Source organism: Halichoeres trimaculatus, unplaced genomic scaffold (assembly GCF_033239565.1).
Source record: "Halichoeres trimaculatus isolate MK-OKI-2021-1 unplaced genomic scaffold, fHalTri1.1 fHalTri1_scaffold_15, whole genome shotgun sequence".
Classification (NCBI taxonomy): Eukaryota; Metazoa; Chordata; class Actinopteri; order Labriformes; family Labridae; genus Halichoeres; species Halichoeres trimaculatus.
Genome location: NW_027437193.1, coordinates 17,961,751 through 17,985,985, shown reverse-complemented (window position 1 = coordinate 17,985,985; position 24,235 = coordinate 17,961,751). Strand labels below are relative to the sequence as shown.

Here is a 24,235-nt window from a genome sequence, read left to right as displayed (position 1 = left end):
ATTTGCCACACAGGGATACCACCCACACATTGTCTGACGCTGGCTATATGCATTTTATAATAGAAAATGTCACAGGGGAACATTTACCGCGCTGTCATAATTTGATTACAGTGTGCAAGAATGATACAGCTGTCGGCGCGATATTAAATACAAACAGTGTGAGGGGGGCGTTTCACGTCAAATCTGCACTTTAAGTGACAACGTTATACCAGTCGGTGAAATTGTGGTGTCAACAACAATGTCCCTTAACATCACTCTGAGGGGAAATTTCACTCAGGAAACACGAGCTGCTGGGAGATGAGGCTGCGGGAGAAGTCCCAGATTTATGGAAAATTATCAGAAAATGTGGTCGTAAACATAATTACTCTTCTTTAAGGTGATGACTGGATGTTATTAAGTCTTTGGAGAAATCAGACATATTCTAATGGTGACTTTATGGAAACATGATCTCACTTCAGGCAGAAGATACCTCTGTAACCCGGAATAGTGCTCTGTTATCCTCACTGTCTTTGTTTTTGGGTGCTACACTGGATCTTTTCTTTGATGGAGAATTGAGGGTAAAAAAAACATAAGAAGCTCAGAGTGTCAGGATCAGAAAAGTGAAGGCTAAAATGGGATACAAATAACTACACTGCTGACAACCAGCGCCCGTCTCATCGAAGCCGTCCTTTGTGTCGACTGCTCGGAATAAATATTTTTCTCGCTCGGCTGCTTTGAGTGTGTAACCGACGCTTCTGCTGTTCCAACACGCCACTGAAACTTGTCACATCGAGTTTTCCACTGTGTCTGCTGAGTTTTAGAGAGGAACGAACGCAGAGGAATCCAATTTTTGTTATAAAAATGTCTTGTCGGCTGTGACTGCTGTGTGTACACACACGTCAGCGTGTGTGTGTGTTTGACTGCTGAGACTGTCGGGAAGCAAAGCAGCTGAAGTCGTTTTTTTTCCTCTTTTCTAATGGAGACAGAGAGAATAGCAGTCAAAACCACAGGCCTGTCTGAGTTAGTGTGTGTGTGCGTGTGTGTGTGTGTGTGTGTGTATACACACTCTTCCCGGTCCATGGATATATTTAGAGATTGTTGACAAGCGTGAAAGTGCCACTCTTACTTTTATTACAAGACAGGCCGAGCTGTGTCGTTCATCTCATCTCTGCTGAACACACACACTATCACTCACACACAGCATATCATCCATACAGGACTTTGAAGGAGAAAACACACTTCCAGAAAATTATAACTTAATGCAGCACAGCCCAAATTTATGTAAAATGATCCAAATACCCACTTCAGAGGTAGAATTTAGTATTCGATAAGAGGAAGCTTAAGTATGTTGGTAAAAGAAGACAAATTCTCCGGAGAACAAAATGTCCAGCAGCCCTGAAAATTTACAGCCTCTCGACAGCCTCGGCCATCCTTTTACTCCACATTTCTCTCCCACTGTTTTTCACCCTTGAAAGCTTTGGCACATCTTATGTTGAGGGTAATAACAAAACTGTGTGATTTACCCACCTTAAAGATCAACCATGGCAATATTTTATGGGGTTATATTTATTTGAACAGGCAAAGTTTTGGCTAATAAGCTGAATTAGAGAAATTAACTCAAGAGACATTCATTGGGGGTAAAATTTAGCCTCAAAATACTTATTTCTGAAATTAAAAAATACATTTAAGACTCAGCTGCAACTTTTTTTGAATCCCTAGATGTGACTCAGTCATTGATGAAAATAACAATACATGCAAACACACATAAAGGCCTTGCTGAGAGTTTAGTGGCCTGTAGATTTTGAAAGGGGAATGATATGAGGCAAAGACGTGCACAGATGATCACATGACAAAAAACTTCAATCTTTGCTTCAAATGGAAAAAAAAGGCTCATTACTGGATAAGGGTTTGAGAAAGCAAATATATTTCAAGCACTGCAGAGGAAACTGTACCGCTTTAAAGTTTCCCTTCACCATCAGCCAAAAGACAAAGACAACATTTCTATTTAAAGCTCTGCTCAGAGATTTTAAATATTTACCACCATGCCACGCGGATAGAGAGGTGCAAAGAAAGTAAACTGCCAGTCTGCTGCGTGCATTCTTGTGTTTGTGTGTGTTATAGCATAAGAATGTGGCCTAACCTGCTCTCAGGTCCACTCAGTATTCAAGACAGGCCTCAGTGTTTGTGCTTGTGCGTCAGTATCTGTGTGTATCTGCGTGTGTGTCCGATGTCCGAAGCAACAGTCGATACTATTGAAATGTACTCATTCATGTCTGGCCGGGAGGCGAAGCTCAAATGTCCTTGTGAATAAGAATCACACACATCTATCTCTCCCTCCTTTCTCATATTATTTGTCCTTGTCTTTCTTCTTCCGGTGATAAAACCCTAATTTTGTCTCCAAATGTCTTCCAAACATCCAATCTCATGTTTCTTTTCTTTCCTTCTCCCTCCTTTTTTCTTTCACTGCCTCTGATATGAAATCTGTAACCTGGTTACTCGCCTCAGCCAACAGCTGCTGCAGTTAACGTCCGACACATGCATGAGCGCTGAAAAAATGATTACAGTAAGATTTGATAATACACAGACACACACATCATCCTGAGGTGGATAATGACACTCAGGCAATATTCAGCAACAAAATCAATAAGGATTGGACGAGCTTGTGCCGGAGAACATCCACGCTTTGTGCAGCAGTCAGCCGATGACAAATGTCTTTTGGAGAACTCGACCAATTTGTGTTTTTTGGAAGCACAAAAGTAGAAGATGGACATGTTTTTGTCATTTTTCTGTCATGACTCTCTCTGTGACATTAAAGCAATACTCCTGGAGGAAAAAATAAGAGGATTTACTTCTCACATAAGCGTCTGTGATGTCCGAGACAGAGCCATGGCTGGCAGACAGAAATCATTCTGGACGCTGGCCCTGACCTGTGGCAGGGATTTCTATTCATGGCAGCACCAATGAGGCCCGGTTCAGAGAGGGGCCAGCTAATTCCTGGTACGGACAAGGCTAAATGGGAAAAGCACACTGTTGCGTGGCTTGGTGTATTTCTGGATGAATGCTAAATCAAATTTCAGCATTATTCTGCAGCATTTTGTTTCCCAGAAATATCATATTGACACTTTTTGGCCTGTTTTTTATGCACAATGGAATCTTCTTTCATTGAAAGTGTCATAAAGCACCAACCAATAACCACAAAAAGCTGATCAAATAACTTTGCATTGATTGCTACAAAACTAAGGACAGAATAACAAGAAAAGGCCTCTTTTTTATTCAGATAAACATGTTCATGTGCATGATTTATGCAGCAGCACAGGCTGTGTCTGCTGCAGCACTGGATCTAACGGTGAGTAGAAACGGCCTTCACTGCAAACTGAAAATCGTCTTTTGTCTCAAATCAACGTGTTTCTGTTTCACTCATAACACTGAAACTCTCGTCTTTTACAGACGCTGCACATGCTTGAAATTTTAACAGCTCTGACAGATGACACCTGTGTCTTCCTGCTGACCGACAGGTGACAGATTTCAATCTGTGTGTGTGTTTGTGACTAAGTGTGTGTGTGTGGCACTGGCCGCCCTGCTATGACTCTTTATTGCCGTGCTGTGCCGGCGTGTACAACAGCAGCCACTAATCTCTCCGGCTGGCAGGCAGACAGGCGGCTGGCTGGCCAGTTTGTTGCTGCAGGCTGCATGCAAGTGAGTGCAGGCCAATTAGCTCAAGTTTAACAAGGAAGAAGTGTTGCCAGGTTTGCTGTTTTCACTTACGGATTCTGCTGTAATGATCCGCTTTTGTGGAGTTAATAATGATCATAAGAATAATGGGAAATGTGTTTGATGCCTGCCGGGAAATGTTGTGTTCTACTCTGCAAGGAGGCCAAAGGTCGCAGATACAACAAAAATCTTTATGTTGGCTTATCAAAAGCTGCCAAGCGTGCAGTGTGGGTATTAAACTGCATGTGTGTGGTCCTGCACATGCAGAAAAGTGTGTGATCCTGAAGGTATCATGCACTGTTTGGTCAGATCAGGCTGCCTGTATCAGTCTCCTGCCTGGCTGCACAGAGAAAAATGATAAGCAGGCTTCATGAATACTGCTTGTGTGCAATCGATGGACGCAAATGCACCAACAGTGTCTTTAGGGGAGGTGTGTGTGCAAGAGAAGAGGGGGGTGAATATTAGCTTATTTTCCATGCAGGAGGGCTTTTGATATGGCTCGCAGTGTAATTGACGAATGAAGGAGGGAAACCTGAGAGAGCTATGATGCAGCGTAGGAGGGGGGAAGGATAGATCGGCACATAGAGACAGAGACACGGAGCAATATGGGGAATAGAAAGTATCTGACATCCGACACAACTCCTCTCCCCCCATTAGGCTAATTCTTTGACTTTCTCTTGTTGCCGATAACGTCTCCGAGTGATATTTCCCCCTATAACGGCATTACCAGAGGCTGCCTGCTCCAATGCAATCAAACCATTAAACACAGCGCTGCAGTCCCTGCATGGACTGATTTCCTTCCAATAGAAAATGACTGGACATGAGCTACTCCGCTTTCCTGTCATCAATAAAAGAAATCATTGTGTCTGCATGAAGGAGGAGGATTTATCAGCGGAAGATCTCAGGACTGCTGCAGAACTCTGCTCAGTTTGTTGTAAATTATTTTTCCATTAATATCAAAGTTTTTTTTTTTCTCTGCCATCTACATGATGTAACACAAGACCAGCATGAAGTTTTTTTGCAGCCACTCAATCAAGCAGAAAAAAAATCTTCACATTAAAGTTACTTTCATGTTTGAAACATTAAAAAAGGAAATAAATTAAATTGAGCATTTTCCTGAAAACAAACCCGTAAAATGAGCTGAATTCATGACTAACATTAAACGTGAAATTCTCAGTGTGTGAAAAACATCAAATAAAAACTTTGCATGCAGTTCAAACACGGAATATTACACAAATCAATCATAATTGCACCAAAACACAATCTGCGTTGCGGACAGGCTGCAATTTTCAGCAAGAGGAAAAACATTTGGTTGGTTTGATCAGCGCGACAGCCCAACAATATCTCCGCCATTAAACGATCGCATCCGGCTCCTCGCACTTAATTACGGTGATTATAGGAGCGGTAACGAGACAACAATAAGAGAAAGTTTTAGGATGCAGCGCGCGCACGACGCATCTCCTCTCCGCAGAGCCTCTTCTTCATGTCTGCGTGTTCAAACACTTGTTATTTACCGGCGACGCGTTTATTTCAATTACCGGCTGCATGTCAAATTAGCTCTCGCATGTAATGTTTATTAGCACAACAACATAGTAACACACACACACATCCATAGACACGTACACGCGTGCGCGCGGAGGAGGGGTGACGAAGGAAGGGGGAGGAGGGAGGGAGAAGAAGTGGAGGAGTTGGTTGTGGTTTTAATAAAGGATGAGGAATTAGTGCATATTGATAGGACTTAATAGACCGAGGGGGGTCATCAAACTAGTCGCGACTGAGCGATCCATGCTTAATTTACTATCAGTGTCATGTTATGGGGGAGAGAATGGGTGGAGGGGAATGTTTGAGCGCGCGTCAAGACGCATTAATATGCAAAAACAAAAAAAAAAGATTAAAAAGTTGCATTCCCGAAAAAGATGCATAAATTAACGTTTTGAATAAATCTGAATTGATAATTGTCCAGACGTGTTAAAATGTGTTAGTGGGTAAGGCAGATCAAAGTTGGAAAGAAAAACTTTGCGGCTAAAGAGAATTCAGCTTTTGATTTTTCTTCCTGGTGGCTCCATCCTCGCCCCTCTAAGAAGTGGCGGTAACTAAACTTGATAATCATTGAAAAACAAGGGAACAAATAACTCCTGCTGTTAATTCTCTTGAATGAATATGATTCTGAAGCAGCTCATCAGCTGATTGGTAATTGCTTACGCCGTGATAATAGTGATGGTAAACTAGTTTTCCTGATAATTAAGCAGGTTGGACGTTTTTGTCATTTCGGACGCGGCGCATCTCCCGGTCTAAATTAAAATAAACTTGTCCCCCCCGCGGCTATCGATCCGGCACAGAGGTGTGAAACGGACATTAATTTTAGTTCACTCCTGGCTGCGCAAAGGAGAGCAGCACGAGAGATCAATGGTGAGCAATAACAGCTCAGAGAGGAGAGGAGGACGAAGAAGAGGAAGGGGGAGGTTGAGGAGGGGGGGTGAAAATGCTGACAAATAAATCATCTTTTGCTACTTTTCCTCCAACCTCGACACTTTTTTTCTCTTTTAGCGCGTGCAGACAATTCCTTAGGGAGGTTGGAGAGAGAGTGAGACGACGAGGCCCAAATGAAGAAGTGAGAAAAATAAATACAGGACAGAAACTGTCACAGGGGAGATTCAAAAATAAGAGTCTGCGTTTAATTCACACAAAAAAGTCAGATTCTGCTCTATTTGGTTTGGAGGACTGCGTTATTATTTTTGTTTAAAATTATTTCCCCTTTTAGGCTGTAAATAAGCATTATCACTAAGTTTCCCTCCATCGGGCCTCCGGGGCAGAGTTTGTCAAATCTAACCCTCATAAAAAAAATAAATAAATAAAAACTTGTAATTAAAACACCAAACACAGGATTATAAATCAGACTGTCAAGCCAACATTTTACTGAATATAAGAGGATTTCTCTGCGCTTGTGAACGTGATGTGCAAAAAGCGATTTTAAGTTGTTGCATGCGCGGCCTATAAATCACTGAGCTCTGAAAGCTGAAGCGGAAAATCATGAAATGATACAGAAAGTGACGGAAGGAGGCATCGATGTGACGGTAAGAGCCTCAAACACCACGCGCTTGGGCAGATGTTAAGTCTCGTGCCTGTTGCTAAAATAAATAAAAAAGCTTTAATTTTCCTTTAATTAAAAACGACATTTTGATAGCACGTGCATATTTGAAAATTATTAACATGCATTCATAAAAATACATCAATTAGAAAATTAACAATCCCTAATTTCACATTTACATAAATAATTCGATTTGATTTTTCTCCAACACTTCATTGTGAGAAATCGTGCACCACTGGAGACCATATATATTTATATAACCGTCGAAGGATAATTTCAATAAATGCATTGATATCAATGAAATAAAATAATGTACCACTTAAAGAAGAAATAGTCCGGAAAATCTAAAGGTACAATTACAGTGCTCTCTTTAATTCATCAGGACATTTTAGTAAGACATAAATCAAATAAAATGATCCACAACATACGGCACTTCATCTATTCCATGATATCATTTGAACATGTTTAAATGAATTGAATCTCTCATCTTGTGCAGATGTCTCCCCTAAAAGGAGAAAATGACTGCTTTCTACTGTGTGCTTGAAAATGATCAGGCTCGGCTGATTGGAAGGAGTCAGGGCTGGTTGATCTGACAATCAATAAAATCTATTGAACTGATTCATCACGCTGGGTTGACTGGACCTGGACCTGGATCCAGGGTTTATGATTTTTTTAAGGAACGATAATTCAATCTTAACAACGCGCTGAGTTCAATGACCCGCCTCGCGCGCACCTTTGCACCAAAGTGTGCTTTTACGCGCGATTTGTTTCTGGCATTGAGAGGACTTTTTTAAACTGGAAATAACCACTTAAATGTCAATCAACATTCTCCCCCACGCTGCTAATTTTATCATTCCCTATTTGGAGAGTTGGAGCTTTTTGTGGCAAAGCGCGCGGATACGGGCACGTGCGCCGAGTGCTCAGTTGGACACTTAATTTGCGGTGAGGATAGTGAAGAGGCGAGCACACGAGCGAAGATACAAAACATGAGGGAAACACCAAGAAAATACTTCCAGAGTATTTTTTTTAGAAACTATTGTAAAATATGTAAGCGCTCGAGATCTGTGTCTGATACTTTGCATTAAATGTAAAACAGCATAAATATAAAGAACATAAAAACAGTAAATACTACAAAGAAAGAAAATAAAACAAAAATGGTAAGGGTGCCGTCAAACTTCTACCATAAAGTCGAAGTTGTTTGGCTTATTTTACAGTATATTAAAAGCCTTTTTTTAAGTGTAATAATGTTTTCTTATCCTGTTGGAGCACGTTCAAAAGCTACAAACCTTCTAAAAGAGTGAGTGTTGTATGTGGGAAAAACAACGCAGCAGCAGCGGGACCTGACTCTTCGGGGAGCCGACTTTGGCTCACTGTGCTCGGCCTGGAAGCAGAAGGGCCCCCGGGACCTTCTCTGGCTCAACACTGCTTATTTAGGGGGAGGATGTAAATTATAGTGGCTCCCTAGTTAACAGGTGTTTCCCTACTGTCTATGTGTCTGTATGTGTGTGTGCGCACACGCACGCGCAGCAGTCGCTTCCTTTTTAAATTCAAGCCGTCTATTTGTCTTTGAGAGAAACTGAGAATAATTTGTTGCGCATTAGAGAAGACTTGGTTCACACGCGTTCACAGAGACAGGGTCATGTAGCATTTCCCATAATCTATTTTCCTCCAAGTTTTGGAGATTTGTTTTTATCAGTTAATTGGAATTTGATTTTAACTTTTCATATTAAAACAAGTATCTATTCATAAAGATTAGAAATCAAGCATTTCATGCATTTCTATTTCAGTCTTTTTGAGAGTCCTTAAAATCCGCATCATTACAGCATGACTGAACTGGAGCTGACATTACTAGTGGTAACAGTTTAAACCACAATCCCTTGTCCTTTCACTGTTTTAATACTGAAAGTAAAGCGAGCCTATATGTTTAATTACTTTTTTTCTCCCAAGACTATGTGAAAAATGGTAGAGCAGCTTTTAAGTTGATGAAGATCACTGTGGAAATAGGACACAATTTCTTTGCTGTAGGTAAATTTATAAATTCTATTTTTTTTTTCATGAGAGTTGAAAATTATTGAAGTTTAAATCACTTTCAGTGAAAGGCCAACACTTGCCGTCCCTAACAGTAAAGAGAGAACGATCCCTGAAGCTGTAAAAAGTTCATACATTGGTGGTAGTGTCGTGAGGCTGTTGAAGGACACGGATATTGCACATGTGAATGTGTATGGTAATGTATGCGTAATGGCATTGACACGCGCACTCTCCTAAAACAAGTGTTTTCAGGAAGACACTTTATTTGGGAACCTCGCATGTGCACGCGCGCGAGCAGAAACACACACCTTCTCAGTGAGGTATCAAGATTTACAAACGTGCACGTACTCACGCGCACATGCGTAATTCTGTGTCCAAGCGGGGACGAACCGTGCCGTGACTTTTTTCCGTTAAATAACATTTCTTTTACTCGTGGAAACGCCGCGTGCACAGCGAGCAGAGCGCACTTTCTGAAAGAAAGTTTATTGATACGACTCGAAGTCCGCTTCCAGCACAGAGAGACGCGGCGGTACGCGAAAAAGGCGTGAAAGCACAAACTGTAAAAGCTTCAAACCCAACAACAACTAAAAAGACAGTTTTACTCACATCGCAACGGTAGAATCCGCTTCTTCTGCAGACGACTCCTCGGCTTCCGGCTTCCTTTTTATCCTCACAACAAACGGAAAAACTTTTCTGTGGAGTGGGAATCTCAGCAGCACTGGCCCCTCTGGGTCCTGCGCAGCGGCAGCGGAGATAACGGGAGGCGCTTTGTGGAAGAAAAGTAGTTAACACCTCCCTGTTAGGTTAGCAAAGCGCAGCCAGAGAGGAGGACAGAGTAAGCGAGGGGGAGAGAGAGAGGCTGACTTTCCACAAACACAGAGTAAAGTGGGTATCAATAGCGCAACCGCGCGTGCAGCCCCTCCGCTGAAACACCGAGAGGGACGATCAGTGAGAGGAGAGAGGAGTGGAGCCGGTGAGAAGGAGCGCAGGATCGCAGACACGGTGGCAGGCAGTGGTGCTGTGAGGGGATGAGGGGGGGCTGGGTGAGGGGGGTCTCACAGTGCTCTACAGCGACGTGTGTGAGGCTGGTGCTGGGCTGCGCGAGGCTGAGCGGGGAGTGTGGGGGAGGATGAGGGGATGGAGGGAGGGAGGGGTGTCCTGAGCGCTCCGAGGTGCAGTGCTGCCGCGCAGCGCTCGGGTCGCTCATTGACTGACTGACTGACACACAGACACACAGACTGTCTGTTCCTCCATTAAACACACTTGTACTTCAGGCTTTACTTCTTCCAAATCTTTGTTGAAGATAGTTTAAAGAGTCCCCACATATCTTTATTTCTGTCCAACTGAATCATTTAGTCCCCTAAAAGAATCAGCATCACACAGCGTCCTCTCCTATCAGTTTGTATGTGTTCATCTGCAAGATAAGATCAAGAGTGACGAATTAAAATCAATATGCAACTCTGTTTCTCTAATTCAACTTCAAGAAAGCTGGTTTCGAGAAAAATCTGACATCTCGAGAGTGAAACTGAATGCATATTTGTCCGTGAGTACGTGTGGACACTGTTTCCCATAACCCCTCATCCTCCTGCCTCCCCCCTCGGTCTGCTGTGTCGTTCCCCTGGGTGATTTCCACTGCGCTTTGTGCGCAAAGTGAATGAATTATCCCCCTCCTCTCTCCTTCTCCTTCTCACTCTCTCCCTCCTTTCCCTTTCTCTTTCACCCATTGGAGAGACTGCTCACCATAAAGCCAATGAAGTCCACCTCTTAACAAAAAGAGGTGGACTGGCAGACACTCTTATAAAGTGCGCACTACAGACAGAAGTTAGTGAAACAGAAGGAGTGTAAGCTATGTGGCAAAGTCCCGGCATCGAGGCACCGAAATACTCCAGGATGAACATTTCCTCTGTGTCCAGAAAGCGCTTTGAGATCACCTCAAAGCCAATAAAACGTTTTACCAATATTTTTAGATAGACTATTATTAACTGTCCATCGAAACTAAAAAAAAGAGTTAAATATTGGTTTTTAACTGCCACATTCCCCCATTTCAACAAGGAAATCAAGACCAGGGGATAAAACTGTGACCGAACACCCTTTTTATCAACCCTTGCAAAATCAACAACTGCATCTTAGTGTCCGCACACAAAATACAACCATAGGAGCACTAACAACTTAAACTGGCAGAATTCAGCACTGAAATGAACAAATTGCTGCTGATTTTTGCAAAGGAAAAAAAAGAGCAAAGTTGAGTTGTATCTCGAACTATTACACCTAGAATATTTCATCATTTTCAGGGGACATGTAGTTTGAGACTTGGCCGAAAGAGACTGCATGTCTGTGTGTTTCTGAGGCGTGACAGTGTATGAGACTCGAGGAGAGAACTACTGTCTTCCTTCCCACTACACCCCCTGCTGGTCATCAGTGGAAACGACCAATAGCACGACCAGCTTTAAAAAACCTTTATTCTCCTGTTTCACTCACTTTGGGTCACTGACCATCCAAAGTTAAAGGCCTCTGTTGATGGTTCAAGTTGTTTCTGTGGTTTTGAGGCTCTGAACAAAGGAGCAGCTGAGGAAATGGTGAAAGAGACTTAATTTTTTATGGTGGAACGAGAGAAGAAAAAACAATGTGTTGTTAAAAATGAAACCTTAGGTCACACAAACAAAAAGTAGGGCTACGAGTAGTGTTTGCATCAGTATTGTCTTCTTAAAGGCAGTTCTCTGTCATTTTCAGGACTCTTAAAAGGAAAGAAATACTACTTTTTTTTCAACATTATGACATTGTCTTGAAATTAATGCATACAGACCTTTAAATTTCACAAATGCAGGAAAACAGTAAGCATTTAACATAAATTTATAACTTTTTATAGAAATAAATCAAACCCCAAGTCCAAAGAGCTAATTGCTTCCTCAATTTTGTCCTTTCATCATCCTACAAGGTGTAAGTTTCAAATGGGTCTCACAGTTTGACCTGACTTCACTCCTTAATACACTGATGCTTTAGGTAACAACAGCGTGGGAAAAGTGAAAAGGCCTGTGTGTGTGTGTGTGTGTGTGTGTGTGTGTGTGTGTGTGTGTGTGTGTGTGTGTGTGTGTGTGTGTGTACTGGGTGGTCTCCACACACATGAGGGCCAGCAGCAGCACTAGCAGTGCCATTAGTGCTGTGTTGTCTTGCTAATAGGCTCAGTTTGGAGTCAATGGGCTGACTGAGGAAGAGGACCATCCATGTATTAGATCCCTTTCCATTCAAAGTCTAATGGCAGCCTTTAGTCCGGCCCTCTGATGTTTTTTAATGCTGCCTCTGTGTGTGCTGACTAGGAAGCACTTTGATAGCACCTGTTTCAATGTTCAGGCTTCTGCTCTACTCTCTTAAAGCTTTAAGACTTTAGAAGTGATGATGTTATGGGAGGAAGAGTGTCCTTAAATTTGTGTGTGGCAGGCATGACTTTTTATACATCTAGATAAAAAAAAAGTGATCCAATCATGCAAACACATGTTTGCCTTTATTGTCTAAGATATCCGTTTTTGTGCCTGACCAATGAAAGCATGGTGGGTAATGGGAATTAATTTCTAGTGCTCTCAACACAAAAACTTTCTAAAACTTTTACTGTTCCCACCTCATACTTCAGAAAAGAGAATAAAATACTTCTTGCTGAGGATTTCTGACTTTCAAACACATGAAAAGTGTTTGTCTTTATCAGGTGTTAAACAGTTTTTGTCGACTTTTTTTTCCCCCCTTTTCCAGCCTTCATTTCCTACCATGTCTCTCTAGACAAAATAGCTGAGAAAGAGAGAAGAAATGTATTAAAGAGGAGATGCAGCAAAGGGTTGAAGCCAGGAGTTTAACCGTCAACTGCTGCGATGAAAATTATAATCTACATGGGACTCAAGCTTTGCCAGCTGAGCTAATGATTATTATGATTATAAGATTATTTCTTTAGATACTGTTTTTGTAATGTATTAACTTGTTTGGGTATCAGGAATCTCTGTGTCTCTTAAAATGACAGAATCACTCTGACTGAATTCCTGTGTAGGTAACGTAAATAAGAATAAATTAATTAAAACAAAAATCTCTCATATTCAGTATGCTCTTAGCCATGCTGTTTTTGCTCCTGGTGCCCACAAAATGTCTCAGTGAGCAGAAGAGGCCCTGAACAGTCCTGTAAAGTTTTCAAAAACTGCTCGTTCTCACATGTTCGTCCCATTTAGTCTTCACTGAAAGATGAGAGAGTGGTGAAGCATACTGTGAAAGCTTCAGTCTGTTTACAGATTGATAATGAACAATGCAACAGAGTCTCTACCTATGGACAGATGTACAGACATGTTGCCCCATACATGCCAGAAACACTCATCTACACCTTTAAAACCTCCAGAATGGATGACTGTAACGGCATCCCCTCTTCAAAAACAATGTGTGAAAAACTCAGCTGTCCTGTTGTTCACTTGTTCTCCAGAGCCTACATTACACCATCCTTCAGCTCCTTCACTGGCTCCCCATTCCACCCCTGAATCCAAAGACTTCATCATGGCTGCCGATTTTTAACACGCTTTGTGATCATTTCAAGGTGTACAGTAGAAATCTGGAGAACTGGAAATGTGGACTTACCCACAAAGCCAAGGTGGGCCAAACTCAGCATTTTTCGCTGGACGAACCTTTGTTCTTGTTTAAACAGCTGGTGGCATGACATGATCCTGCAAGAGAAGAAAACACGTATTTGTGGCCTTCTGGTTACATTTAAAGTAAGTAGGTAACCTGTAAGTTTTAAATATTAAGCACAGGCTAAAAGTCATCCTCTGCTGCACCCTGAACTCCCTCCACAGACGTGCGATCAGAGGAAGGGTTGCGTGTCAGAAGACAGGTTAACATCAGGGCTTGTTTTCTTTTCCAGGAGATTTCTTAGCATCCCTCTACACTGAGTCATGTCCTTGTGTTATGAAACCCCTGACATCTCCTGCAGAATGACAGAGTGATAATGAAAAGTGGAGCTGACAACAGAGGGCTGGGGCTGCCCTCTCTCTGCTGGCTTCACCTCTGCTTGGCCTGGTTTGTCCTCAGATGTGATCCTACTTTTCAAAACTCTGAAGTCAGAGGGCTGAGCAGAGGCAAGCGGAGTGGAGAGGTTGTTACAGCTGTGTTTGCTTTTGTTTATGTCTTTTATTTGCTTTGTTTTCAGGCACTCTCCTTTAACCCTACAGCAGCATCCAGTTGGAAAAGAAAACTGCTGAAGGAGAAACATTACAGGTTTTTTTTTTCATAAAGGCAGCTGAACTACGAGGAAACCTTTGTCTGTTTTACTACCTGAACCTGTGATCCTTTGATATTTTAAGGCAGCGCAAACTTGACCCTGTGCACCCCCCTGCAACTAAAGTAATACCCTGTTAGGTTCCTCACACCACGTGGGACTTAATTCCTTAAACAAACCATGTTTGAGTGTGATTTACAGCTAATCTGGACAGGGGACGGTCATTTCTATCTTTCCTTTAATAATTTACGATTGGTGGAATTTATAGCGCCGGCTTCCCAGCCGTGAATGCCGCCAAATCCATATGTCTGTAATATAATGAGATTTTAGCGCAGCGAGATTATAAATTATGGTGTGATTTGTTCCCTCGCTGTTTTGTCAGAGCATACCCTCTGTGTGTGTGTGTGTGTGTGTGTGTGTAGCTTGGGGACATGGCTGGCATTTGGCTGCCACGATGCTCTAATTGCTGACGTACACACAGATAGATGGGACCTGATGGTTGGTGTCCCCACTGTTGGGGAAGAGGAGGAGAAGAAAAGAAGAGGTGAGAGATTAAAGGAGAAAAGGAAAGGGGGGTATCTTTCAGTAGGAGGTGAGGAAAAAGGAATAAGAGAGGGGAAAGGAAAGAGGAGCATGGATAGATGGAAGGAAGGAGAGATCTTGTCTTGTAGAGACGCGGCTGCCAGCAGCTACACGGCCAGGCGGTTAACCACAGAGAAAGAGACACGTTTAGAGAAAGGAAAGCAGAGAGACAGAGAGAGGAGCGACAGAGACTCGGCCACATTCATCTCCTCTCAGATCCGTTGCTCCAGGGAGCTGTTGGAAAATGAAGAATTACATGGGCCTGATCAGATTACATTACAGAACAAGTGATTACATGCATTTGACTCTTGTACAAAAGAAGAAGAAAAAAATGAAGGAAGGGAGAGGAAACACGCATGATCTGATTAATTATGTAATTATGTGGTATTTGTTCTGGCTGTGATACATGGGCAGTGTTGTGAGGGGAAGTGGATGGGTAATTTCATCTATGTTTCACCGCGTGCCGTCTAAAGCTGCTGTGATGTAAATGCTGATTTTTGTGCCACTTGTCACTTACAGAGCTAAGTGTGGCTGCCTCAAAAACATTCACAGACTGGATAAATAACCACATTAACTCTTTATAGGATACATAAATACATCTAAAAGATATTGTTGCAGAAACAGATCCGGTGGTTAAGAAAAGCAGCTAATGTGTAAGTATAAAGAAGTGAAGCTCCTTGAGCATTCACTTGAGACTGAGCTGAGGAAACCCCCCAAAAGTCCATCACCATTAATGCTGATTTAACAGCAGTTATTAACATGTTCATATACAAAATACTTGTTTTGATAATATTAATCTAAAGAGTCGTGCATAATTTGTTGAGCAGCGGATTGGACTTTCAGGTAGGCAACACAGAATTAAATGGTTTGAAAATCATTTTAACTGTGTATTTAGTTGGTAATACTTCAAGAGCAACACATCAAATGTTGAAGCTGAAGAGTTGTACTACCTTATAAAGATCATGTTCTCATTTTAAAATTAATCAAACAAAGTCAGGAGCATGTTAATTATTGTGCTGGATCAACTCTTCTAACAACACCACTCTCTACTTTAAAAGATTTCAGACCCAGGAGACCAGTTTCTCAGTTTTGAAAGTTAACATGGTCTCAAGGGGTTGGTTTGCATACTCGAGTACTTGCCGTTGACCCTGTTATTTATGTGACATTTTGTCACTCAAGCATCTGTGCAAGCGTGGCTTTTGGCAACTCATACAGTGTAGGGCTGCAGCGATCGAATATTTTAGTATTCGAGTATTCTACTGAAAATCCCATCAAGTAATCGGATAAAATACATTTTTGTTTAGTTAAAGAGCAGTTGTTTTTCAAATGAAAATTTTTCTCTTTAAGAAATAGAATTTCCTGATACAGCATGTCAATAAGAGCACTTGCTTTGGTAGCTCCAAAATCTGTAAACACACTTTGACACATTTTTGTGCCTTGTACATCTCATCAAATGTTGCGGACCCAAATGGTAGAATGACCCATTAGTCTCCAAACTCCAGAAAAGAAGCTAGATTTGTTGCTAGTTGCTATTTTGTATAAGAGGTCGCTTGAGGGGTCTGAAAACTCTTAATATGTCCTCAGCTCTATTTGAAATACCACTCTTTGATCTTTTCTAAAATTAAACGATTCCTCGAGGTGAAGAAAATTACTCGAGTATTTTTTGTAATTGAGTACCTCGAATCATTCAAGGAATCGTTTCAGCTCTAATACAGTGTTACATGTGTGCCCAAACGTTTTGTTTTGCAAAACTGAATAAACCAGGTAGAAAAATAATTTATGGGATATAAACCTATAACTTCTCCAGCCACAGCTTCAGCAAACTGAGACAGATTTCAGCAAAAACAACTGTTTAACGGTAGCTACAGCAACTCCAAAAATATATTACTACACCCAAAGCAAAAGCACCAAAAAATAAAGAACCATCTGCTGCACCTGCGACATACCAGTCAAGAAAAGTGATGTCTGGAAGTACTTAGACAAAAAAAATTTAAGTTAATATGCAGCGCAAAATATGTGGGGTTAATCTTGCATACCATAGAAACACTAATTCAATGCTTAACCACATGTATTTAAAGCACAAGGAGAAATGGGTGAGATAGAAACAGGCAGTCTCACATCACGTCATTTGCTAGCCCTGTTAGCACGTCGTTGTGACCAAATCAGAGCGAGAAGATCAGTCTGCAAATATCCAAATGGTAACAAGAGATATGCTCCCATAAAGTTTTGAGGAGAAGACTTTAAGCTGATGGCATTTGTTGAGCTAGAGTACACGCCACCATCACAGAGGACAATAGCTACAAGGGTGGAAAAGATGTAGGTAAAGACTTCAATTATGGTCCAGTTTGTCCATGTCCAACGGACCCTTTTTATTCTATTTTTATATATATATATATATATATATATATATATATATATATATATATATATATATATATATATATATATATATATATATATATATATATATATATATATATATATATATATATATATATATATATATATATATATATTTTATTATTTAAAAAAAAAGATAATCTGCAAGTACTGGAGTATTCGTTCATTAGGTAATTCAAGCAACTGAGTACGGGGATGACTGTAAATTCCCACCCCTGATATTACCTGCCCAACAATTCTAGGTCACCTTGGCCAATTTGTTTTATTCCACGGTATACCACATATTTTAAAAGACTGACAGGTTAAGACAGCAAGAATGCCAGTTGACCACCAGGACACTTCTACTACTGGGCTATGCAGTGGTAATGTGTTCATAATGTGTTTTTTTGTATTGTCTTGCCGAAACATACAAGGGTTTCCCAAAAAGAGACACTGTCTAAAGGCAGCATTTGTTGCTCCCAAACCTGCGTATATTGTTCTGCATTAATGATGCCATCCCAAATACCAAAACTATCTATGCCATGGGGAGTTATCCATCACACCTTTTGAACTGTGTGTGGTTAACAAGCTAGGGATGGGTCATCTTTTGGCTTTGATACAGTGGACGTGTCCCAAAAGATTTTCAAACTAATCTCAAACTTGGATTTGTCAGACCACAGAACTGCTTTCCTCTACACCTCCTCCTTCTTAAATGGGCTTGGACTCTGGGAATTTGTGAGCATGTGTGGATCATTTTTATATTTGAATTAATGCTGAAGAATATATTTCAGGAACAGCTGAACATCTTTTGCATACAGTCTCTCATAGTAAAGAACTTCTTCCAATCTTTACTCTGAGAAACTGAACCTTTTAGAGAATGTGCTCTTTATGCTCAATGATTGGGTAACATGATTGAATCATGTTATAAACCTGGTGCAAATAAACAAAATCAATCAAAATACCTTACCAAATACTGATCCAGGTGATTTGTAGTGTTTAACAACAATGCTTTCCCAATGCTGTGTTGCCCCTACCCGGGCTTTTAAAAAATATTCTCTTGATATAAAATTTAAAATGAGCATTTATTTTTCACAGGAGGATAAAAATGTTAAGCTCTAGTATTTGATATGGTAGCTTTACAATATTTTCATTCAAGGTTCAGATCACTTGCAAGATTTTCTTTTATAATTTTGCATTGCATTAAAAAAATGTCTTTGAACAGTGGTTTTAGTTTTTCTGGAATTTAGTTGGAGTCAGTTCTTCCTACACAGCATTTATCATCCAGCAGCTTCATCACGACTACAGAATGTGTTGAGTGACACCACTAAGGTCAAATCTCTGTTGTATTCAGTCTGTGGGTTAGAAATTGGAAACGGTCATTTAAGTTTGGGCTTAACCACCCAGTAATATAGATATTATGAGGGTATAATATTATGGGAGCATAGATTGCTGAGGTTTTGATTATTCCTTCGACTTTTTTGTTCTATGCAGCATTAAAATTGGTCTTTAAACATATTTTCCACATTAAAGTACTGTGTCTACAATACAGGATTATCACCTATTTTAAATCTATGCACTTAGAACTTTGCATCCATTATTTCAAAATACAAATCAATACCTGAGCAAATGACAGTAAAGAAAAACAAGCAAGCATCATCCCAAACCTGGGATGAGAACAACCCTGCTGCAAACATAAGGGTTGGAATATTGTGTTGGCTTCAACAGCGGTAACAATCAGAGTGTGTTTCCGCTGGTCGCTCCATCATCTTCAAACATCTGCAGGGAGTGACTTGTTATTTGCTCTGAGCTGTCTGCATGGTTTGGCTTTTTGATTAGAGAGAGACAGAAAGAAAGAGAGCGGGAGACACAGGGAGAGAGACAGTCTTCAGGCACATGTCAAGCAATGTCACAGATAATCACACATCGCCTTAAAATAGCTTTGAAAATGACAGTTTGGGGAGGGGGGGTTGAGAGATGCATCAGAGCACATAGAGCGTAATTAAAGACCAGATAAAGTTGATTTCTGACAACTCCCTGAGGGAACATTTACCAAGGGCAACATACAAAAAAACAACATCTTATCTTTGAAAATAAGAGAGCAGCCAGAGGGCTTACACTACTATCTAACATACATCTGCTTTGTTCTCTGAAACAGAGATAAATGTGTGTGCGTGTGTGTCAGTGTATGTGTGTGTGTGGTGGGGGGGTGTACAGTGACAGAAAGAGAGAGTAATTTCCTCAGTCAGTCAGGTGAAGATGGTGAAGTGGCCTCTTTCTATCATCATCTACCCAGTAAAACCATCCTATTTCATAGTCCAAGTAATCTCCATATTGCTGCTCTCTGAAACTGTCCCTGCTGCTGCTGCCATGACTGTTCTGACCATTTTAAATACACCCATTTGTTTTTGTGCTGGTAAAACTTCAATCTGATAGCTCAGGCTAAAATTAAACTATTTCCAGAGCCAGAAAGGGTTAACATAGCTGATTTGGGTCACAAGAGTTGCAAAGGTCTTTGTGTTTCTGTGATAGACGTCAAGCTAGCGGGTACAATTCTCAAAGACACAAAATAGCTTTATTAGCCATTATACATACTCTTTTCATAAACTGCATCATGTTGTTAGAATTGGTGTTCTGCCATTCTTGTAGGACCAATTCACTAGCTTTAATTGGTGAAGAATAACATGCTAAACTTATAGACCTGTGACCAATTGCATTGCATCTTTTTCAGAATATGGTATTGATTGTTCAATGTTCAGAGATTTAAAAAAAAAATGAAATACATAAGAGATCAATTATAAAAATAAACATCTGTCCCAGCTTCCAGACTGGAGTTGCCTCTTGTCTCTTGACAATGAAGGATATTTCCTTTTGCTTGTGTGCTTAAGTATTGAAAGGCACATCCGAGGTCTTGGGGAAAAAAAAGACCTCTGAAAAAAACAAGCTGCATCTTTTATACTGGTACAACCTATAAACCATTATAAAACACATAAAGGGGTACATGATTATGTCTTCCCTCAGAACACTGAGAAGACAATCAAACTTATTACTACTATCATTTTTTCAATCTTATTTAAAGGCAGCTATAGTGGTATGAAGTTTTCTGTAAGTGAACCTGCAGAGGGATCATTACAAATCCCCCCCTTGACAACAGCATCCGTGGCAGAGGCTGCAGACCGCCTTTCTTTTTGGAGATGATGGTGCTCAGTGAAACAAACACCACCACACAAAACATGCTGGTTACAAAGCAATGCAGCTCAGGCTAGTGTTCACACTTTTGTAAAGACTTTTCTTTGCCGTTAGGCTAAAATTATGCATTTAAAATGAATAGTATAGAACTGGTTGGGTTTTCCAACAGCAACAAGTGAAGTTGGAGCCACGTCATTGTGTTAACTATAAAGATGAGTTATTGTGCGCTTGAGAATTACAAGTCTCAAGTGAATGCATCACCAGTGATGGCTGGTTCAGCAGCCAATGTCTGTGTGTTTTGTATTTTTTTCTGCTCAGAGCTGTGGGACATGTTTGTACGAGAGTTACACAAAGTAGAATAAAGGTTTTGTTTTTTGGCGATTTTATGCCCAACAGTTACCAGTGTTGAGTGTTTTAATAAACTATTAACATCAAACCTGGATCAGGTTTAAGGTCTCAACAAAAAACAGACAGCTAAATCGGCAGCTTTGCTTTTTAAAAATGATTGTTTACCACCACTGATTGTTGGTCATGGTAAGCCCCCTGCCCCTGCCCCTGACACAGTCAGTGCTTTGCTGTGGCATTGCTAAGCACCAGTTTTAAGCACCTGGGGCCGGCGGAAATACAAAGATCAGGCACACTGTAGGATAATCACAAGCACTTGAGTAGGAGACATGAAACTTGAGGACAAAGAAAAAAAACATTTCAAAAACTTGAAGATGTGACACTGTAGCAAAAATGACAGCTGACAAGCTACTACTACAACCAGCTATTGGCTGGGCTCAGCTGCTGAACTGTCGGTTATTAGGACTACATTAGCTACAAGGCAGAGGCTACACAGCAGCACAAAAACAGCATGTTGAGGAGTTAAATGTCACACGGAATTACAACCTCAAAAAAAAAAACAAAAAAAAAAAAAAAACAATATACACAACATACTTTAAAAACAATGAAGTAAACAAATAATAACTCTGTGATTGTTGAAAACAGACCAAACGGGATTCAAAACTACAACTCTAGAGCATTTTGAATACAGAGAAAATTCACTTTGTTCTCGTAAAACATCAAACTTTAGTTTATGTTTTTTGTATATTCTTCAAAACTGACAGTCTTACTTCAAACAAATATTTACTGACTGTTTGGATGATAACTTTTGGAAAATAATGACTATTTTCAGCAGACACATTTGCCCTAAAAGCGACACTGTCAGGCTGTCATTTAAGAAAAAAACATTTAAAGCACATATGACTGAACAAACAAACAGCATAGAGTGTTTCTGTATCTCTTGTATTTTCTGTTGGACTGTTCTGCCCATCTACTCCATGGGCATCAGCAGCAAAAGCAGAAGCAGGTAGTTAGGCTAAAAATAATGTTTATTCCTGCAGACGTTTAATGGTCCGTCAAATGGGATAACAAGGACGGCTGATTTGTGGGTCTTTCTCTGCAATTACCCAGCCTTCCCACTTCCTCCCTGTTTAAATTAAACAAGCCATTGATTTTATGCTGAATATTATTGTGCCATATTCCTCCAGAGTGCTTTTCATAGAGATATGGAGTGATTGGACTCAGACTCTCACAAAAAGGGACTGGTGTTAAAAGACTGAAGCAAAGCCAGGGGAAGAAAAGCAGATGGGGACTTTAATCGGGGGTTCATGTTGAATTCTTGAATGTTAAATGAAAATTAACATTTCATGCTTTAAATTAGCTTTGAAGTTTTCTCTGGTCAACCTACAGATCAACCCATAGATCCCCAACGCACACAAAGGTGAAAGAAATGGAAAAGTGCACCAACACAGGAAGCTTATTTTCTGATGAAAAACAAAATAAAACTAAAACTAATGAAATAAAAAAATCTAAAAATTAATTATTGGGCAACTTTGTCTGCCACACTGATCTGAGATGTGGCAATTGATTAGTCTTCCAATGTTTGGATGTTCTTGTTCAGAGAACTGGATTTATGTTGTATTACAATCTACCATCATTCTGTCTTGGTATGTTTAAATTCAACCCCACAACATCTGAGCGTGTGATTTTTTGTTGCTGAAGTTTCCAAATGGACAGAAGGTCTATCATGCAAGTATGTACAGTTAGACATACAAAACGCTGTTCTGCAATGCTTGATACATCTATTACATTTCCCATATTAGCCCATGGGCATAATGTTTCTGCCCTACCTTAAGAAAAGCCCAATGGCCCCATATTAAACGGGTAACGTAAGAAGGGCATGTGGTATTTTTGACTTCTCTTCTTGATAGGTAGTTTTTATTGAGGGTGTTTATGCAATTCTGCATAAAGCCACTGTTGCTTTGTACAGACCTGTCATTGCATCAGATATGCAAGAAATGTGTAGAGTTTGACATACTATAACAACCTGACCTCCCTGACACAGGGCTCAGAAAACAGATCTACACTCTTAGGAGATGCATGCTGGTGTCCTCCTGCATGCTGACAGTACCACTCTGAACAGCCAGTACATTTTGATTTCTCTTCCGCTGAGTTAGTCACACTTCTACAGGCGATTACTTTCATTGTTGTTTTTGAAGGAAAAATGAGATCACCTTTGACAGGTTCATCACGGAGGCCTCTGAGAGGCTGTTTGCCTGAGTTGGCGTTCTGACAGTCAGCGAGTTTATCAGCCCTGTGTTTTCAACCAAAGCACAGAACTGTGTTACCCCAGGTCTCTAAGCACATGCACACAGCAGACAGCGCAGTCACTAAGGAGTGAAGATTGCACAGAGAAGTCAAGTGACGAATTCAAGTGGCCAGAAGAAATATCAATTCATTTAGGACCAGTGAGCAGCAAGCCAGCTGTCAGAGAGCGCAGGAGAAAGAGATCAAGAGGGCTTACCCCCGATATGACAGATGCATTAGAGACGAGAGAAAGACAGTTAATTTTGTGTGTGTGTGTGCCCGTGTGCGTGTGTGTGTGTGTGTCCTGCAGCTGTATGTCTTTGTGACAGACACTGAAAAATGCAGCAGTCAAGTGGTTAAAGCTCTCCTTTGTGTTAGAGAATAACAGTATAATCAGCTTGACCACAGTGAGCTCAGTATGTGTGGTTTCTCAAGTATAGAGATAAAACAAACCCTCTCAGTGTTCACACAGATAAAAACACAGACGTGGTAGAGCGCTTAGACCCTTTACGGCTGTCCCAATTTTGTTGCTGAGCATGTCTTCTGATTCCCGTTAAAGTGGTGTTTTTCACTATACTGGATATAATGTTCAGGCATTTTGCCAGTAAGGCTAAATGGATTGAAAATGATTTAACCCACACACACAACAGCTGAAAGAAAGAAAGAAAGAAAGAAAGAAAGAAAGAAAGAAAGAAAGAAAGAAAGAAAGAAAGAAAGAAAGAAAGAAAGATGTGGTGGGGCATGTGGTCTCCTGCCCTTCTATGTTTTCTGCTTGCCTTTACACAATGATTTGAGTGTATTTTGTTATATTGAAGCTGATCCATGTAGCTGTATAATAAAGCAGGAGGTGCACATCAGGCCGCACACAGTGGCTTCTGTGTCAAACCTCGAAGCTCAAACTGGCAAACTCTGACAACTGACTCGACACTGGAACTTATCCCCATTGCCTTCTTCTCCATAGATGACAAAAATAAACAACCTTACGTAAGTTGTGCTGCACTTCCTTGGATGCCTCATGGAAGCTTCCATGTTGCACTCTTATTGGTGAATCCAATTGGAAGAAATCCACTGCACAGATTCAAACCATGCTGAAGGCACAGCACATGGCACTGGCTGACAAAGACCTGAACAACATGGGCTCATATGCACGCCTAGTCCTTGGTGATGAAAAACGGTAACTGGTTTGAAAGTAATTTCATATAGCTAGTGGTATCTCTTTTTAGTTCGATGGTAGCTGTTTTCAATGGGTTAAATTCGGCAACTAATTAAACCTTTGGAAGGAAGAAAAAATGCAATGAAAGAAAAAAGAAACAAGAAACGTTTTGGGCTACATTAGGATTTGACAAATTTGAAAGTCCAAGGTACGACAGTATTTAAAGTTGGCGAATGGAAAAAGATGTGCTGCTTTTCCA

At 40.7% G+C, this 24,235-nt stretch overlaps 1 protein-coding gene across 1 annotated transcript in view; it reads right to left on the bottom strand.

Annotated features, from left to right (window-relative positions):
• Window positions 1-24,235, bottom strand: part of LOC141804257 (E3 ubiquitin-protein ligase Rnf220-like) — a 167,193-nt gene that overhangs the window by 5,088 nt on the left and 137,870 nt on the right. Inside the window, exons 4-5 of the mRNA XM_074688600.1 lie at window positions 13,409-13,494; window positions 9,413-9,572 (exon numbers count right to left, since the gene is read on the bottom strand). The gene's annotated coding sequence lies outside the window, so the exon portion shown is untranslated. The remainder of the gene's footprint in view (window positions 1-9,412; window positions 9,573-13,408; window positions 13,495-24,235) is intronic.